Below are 4,905 nucleotides of genomic sequence, written 5' to 3'. Positions count from 1 at the left end.
GTTAATCAATAAGCATTTTAAATAGCCTACTGTGTGCCTATCACTGTACTAAGCACAATGGCAAACGATCATCCCAGCTCTCAAAGAGTTCACTGTCTAATGGTGAAACAATAAGCAATCAATTGTATACAAAGAGTGTAAATAAAAAGTAATCCTAGAGAGAAAGAAACTGGGAAAGAAACTGAGACAATAAGCAATCAGTTGTATACAAAGAAAGTAAATAAAAAGTAATCCTAGAGGAAAAGAAACTGGGAGTGGGAGGCAAGGAGAGGAATGGACCCAAGAAAGGCATCATAGAAAGCAGAATGTGGGCTAAGTCTTGAAAAAAAGCAGGGGGACATGAAGAGGGACAACATTTCAGTCATTATGGGCAGCCAGAGAAAAAGGCAGAGTAAGGAGATGGAATCTCACATGTGACAGCAATTAGGCCTGTATGGCTAGATTGGAGAATATGTGAAGGGATGTAAAGCCCAAGAAAACTGAAAAGGTAGTGATGCAAACAGGATTTTATATTTGGTCCTAGGGGTAGTAGGGGAGTTTATTGAGTAAAGGAGGATGAGAATAAGAAGATGACATGATAAGATCTGCACTTTAAGGAAGATCACTTAGTTGACTGAGTGGAGAATGGACTGGAGTGAGGAAAGATTTTAAAAAGGAGACCTACCAGTAGGTTATAACAAGAATCTGGTCAAGACGTAATGAAACTCCCTAGTTGCACTAGGGAGGCAACTTTATCAAAGGAAATGAGAAGGCATATATTAGAGACACTATGACACCTTCTTCTGCTCACATAAGAGAGAAGGGGATGAAAATCCAATACACTACATCACCCTTCCCATTCACCCACATACAGACTTTTATTAACACTACTATTAGTAATGATCATGACATTAATAATTAGCATTTAGATAGAGCCTTAAGGTTTACAAAGCACTTTACAAATATTATCTAATTTCATTCTCACAACAACCCTTAGAAGTAGGTGCTATTACTAACCCCAATTTCCAGAAGGGCAAACTGAGGCACAGAGACTTGCCCAGGGTCACATGGCTAATAAGTGTCTGAGACTGGATTTTTACGCAGGACTTCCTAATTCCAAGTCCAGTGTTCAATCTATTCAGCCACCTAGCTGCCTCCAGCTCAGACGTTTATCTATGGTAAATGCTAGACTGGCCAAGTGTGCACTTGCCCTAACACTTTTCACTTTTTCTCTGTAGCCTAGCTATTACTAGTCAAAAATCTTCCCCTTCATTCAGTAATATTTTATTCACTCTTTGCATTTTTTATACCAACTCATTGCTTCTATATCATCTCTCTGTCTCTCTTTCTCTCTCTCTCTCTCTCTCTCTCTCCTTCCCTCCCTCCCTCCTTGCCTCCCTATAAAATCCAAAGCCTTTAACATTCAGGCTCTTAGGCACTTTAACACTTAAGTTTAATTCATCATAATATAGCCTCTCTATAAGCCCTTGTTCCTTCACCACTCCCAGGCTACTTGACACCTATTAAACAATCAACATTAGCCATGAGACTAGTTCCTTATGTTCTTAAAGAGTAACAGTGTTTACTTATTTGCAACCTAGAATGGAACTTGCCCTTCTTCAGTCCTCCTCCCCACCACCTGTTTTTTTTTTAAACCTCTAGGTATACATGAGGGATACTTCCCTGGCCTAGCCCATCTTTTATATGTAGGCTAACTTTGAGTACTTTAGAGGAGACTACATGGTGCATACAGTGGGGTGGAGAGAATACTTTTTTTGAAATCAGAGAACTTGTTTTCAAATATTTATTCTGTAAGACCTTGGGTGAGGTAATTAATCTCTCTTGGTTGGAATTTCTTTGAAGGAGTTGAACCTCTAAAATCCTTTTTTATTCTAAATCTATGAACCTATAACATTGGTCAATAAAGGCAAATGCTATAGAACATTGTTCCCCCTTTTTTTCTCATTCATCTTTTATGCCTAATGCAACCATACATCTTACATGTTTGAGGATAATATTGGTTTCAAGAAAAGAAGTTACACTTTTTAAAAGACTTTGTAAAAAGAATACAGTTGGTCAGGTCACATGTTCTATTTCGGAGTTTAGAAAATTCAGCAACTGTACCTATGCTCCTCCCCACCTTCTCACTCTTAAATCATATTTCCCTGCTTTCCCACTTCTCTATGTCTTCTTTTTCCACTCCACTTCTTTCTCCCTCCCTCCATCTCTCTTTTCATTTTGTCTTCTTTATTCCTACACCATCTTCTTCCTTTATTGTTCCATTATTTCCAACTCTGCTTTTGATGCCCAGCTCTTGACTTTTTTACATCACAAACTTAAAAGTGTGTAGATAGAGTAAGATTTCAATAAATTGACCTAATAACTGAATATGTATGAATAAATGTAGTTTTATTTCTTTCATGCACAGCTGAAACAGAAAGGAAAATAATTGTATATGTGTTCATGTAATATGTGGTACTTTAGCAAATCTGGCAATCATTTTAATTAGCATATTTCTCATGAATTTGAAGCTTGGAACCAAAGGCTTTTAATCTTAGACTAACAATTTCCCTTCTTTTCAAAATCAGTTTGCTTTGAAAACACTCTTTCCCCCCAGTTTCTTTTTTTCTACTCCATAAATTAACCCATTTATTGTTGGACTATGGGCCACAGATATTTGATAAGAAGATTTTACTGGTCTTTCAATTCCTTCAGTCTTCTGATGGCAGATTTGACTGTGACTGCAGAGATGGTATTGTAGGTCCATGCACCACCAGCTATTGTCTTCATACAGGATCCACAATGCCAGATACCCACAGCCCGTCTCTTCATTTTGGTCTTGGCACAGAAGGAGCAGGTATACTTGGCATGCTGGCTAATTTCAATTTCTTCACCATTTTTCTGAGGGATGCACCATAACGTGTTCCATATTTACCAACAATTCCAACCTTCTTGGTACATTTAGCCATGATGCCAGTTGCGGGGCCGGAGCTCAGAAAGGCCCAATTTCTTTATAAATAAAAATGCATTAAATGTGTATTGTGCGAAAAATACTTGTCAGCCATTGTGGAAGAGAGTTTACCTAAGAAATGGTCTTTGTCCTCAAGAAGCTTATAGTCTGATGTGTGTTGGGTGACTGCAAAACTGATTTCTATAAAATACAAGATTACATGATAACTCAGAAGGAATGCTACTAACATTACTGTGGCTTCATGGGAGAGAGAAATTTTAAGTTGCACTTTTAAAGATGGCTTTACATTTAAAAAATGAAGAGAGAGAAAGTGGATCTTGAGGCATAGAAATAATGTGTGTAAAAGCAGGGAGGAGGAAAGAGTAGTATATCTTCAAGAAATGGGGGTTCTTTGCTTAAGAGTGCAAAGTAGGACATAATATAAGGCTAGAAATGGAGTATCATAAATTTGTGAAAGGCTTTGTATCAAAAGTACTTTCCTGAGAAGGCAAAAGTGAACCTCTGTGTATGTATATTATATACTTAATGTATATACATGTGTGTATAGATATATCACATCCACACACCAAAGTATCTGTATATTTACATACTTATGTATATATGAACACATGCTTATGTGTATATATCTGTACATGTATACATACACAGATAGAGTGTGTATATGTGTGTGTGTGTGTGTGTGTGTGTGTGCGTGTGTGTGTATGTATCAGCTAGGTGGCCCATAGAGCACCAAGCCTAGAGTTATGAAGATCTCTGTGACCCTGGGCAAGTCACTTAACTGCTGTTTGCCTCAGTTTCTTCATCTGTTATTGGGGTTAATAATAGTACCTATCTCCCAGAGTTGTTGTGAGGATCAAATGACATGGTAATTGTAAAGCACTAGCATAATTCCTAGCACACAGCATTACATAAATGTTATTAGTAGTAGTAGTAGTGGTATTACATAAATGCATTTGTATATGTTAGATACATATATATGTGTATATTTGTATAACAATAATATCTATCACTTATATTGTGCTTTAAGGTTTGCAAAATACTTTGCAAATATTATTCCATATGATCCTCATAACAACATGGGAAGTAGCTGGTATCTCCATGTTAAAGATGAGGAAACTGAAGCACAGAGAAGTTGCCCAGTATTACAAAGCTAGTAGGCCTCTAGGGCTGGATTTGAACTCAGGTCTTCCTGACTCCAAGTCCACCATTCTATACACCATATGATCTACCTAGTAATGATTAATATGACAGTATTATGAAGAATGGATTGCTGAGAGAACAATGTAGGAATAAGAAAGATTATTAGAATACTGTAGAAATGTCATGGGATCATAGATAAAGAGCTAGAAACTTTTTTAGAAAATATAACAGCACGTTTTAGTAAGCTAATAAAGGGTGGTAATGAGGGCCTAGATAAGAGCAGCAGCATTGGGATATTGGTAGGAAAGAAAACTCATTAGGGAAACGTTAAGTTTTAGAGAGGAATGATTGACAAAATTTGATAACTAATTGAATATCAGATTATGAAGTGCCATATATAACCCCAGGGCTTCAGATGAAGGAAATCAAGTTAATGATAGTGACTGACAAAAATAGCTTAGTCATTTTGACCAGCAGTATGATAGAATATTCTACAAACCTCTTCAATCCCCATACTTCAAAAGAATGAAAATAAGTGCCAAATATGGGACAATTACAGCTAATTACAGATGATAAGAAGACAGACCTCCCACCAAGCAAGGTAAAATCCTATTGAGTTACTTCTGGAAAACTTTAATACCTAAAAGTTTTCACTTGGCATTCATGCCCCAAAATGAGTCCATAATCTTATAGCAGAGGGGCTATAGGAAAACAAGAACATTAAAATATTATTAACACAACTTTGGTCTGTTCTGATTATTCTGGAAAGCAATTTCAAATTGTGAAAATAAAAAGCAAATTATTCATCTCATTGA

The 4,905-nt window shown here is 36.7% G+C and overlaps 1 pseudogene; it reads right to left on the bottom strand.

Moving 5' to 3' along the window:
* Positions 1-2,648: 2,648 nt before the first annotated feature.
* On the bottom strand, positions 2,649-2,948 carry LOC114029122 (annotated as a pseudogene).
* Between the last annotated feature and the right edge of the window lie 1,957 nt (positions 2,949-4,905).

This window comes from Vombatus ursinus, unplaced genomic scaffold, assembly GCF_900497805.2.
Source record: "Vombatus ursinus unplaced genomic scaffold, bare-nosed wombat genome assembly UNPS02014909.1, whole genome shotgun sequence".
NCBI classification, from domain to species: Eukaryota; Metazoa; Chordata; class Mammalia; order Diprotodontia; family Vombatidae; genus Vombatus; species Vombatus ursinus.
The sequence above is the reverse complement of the archived record's forward strand: the minus strand, read 5'-3'. Positions and strand labels throughout refer to the sequence as shown.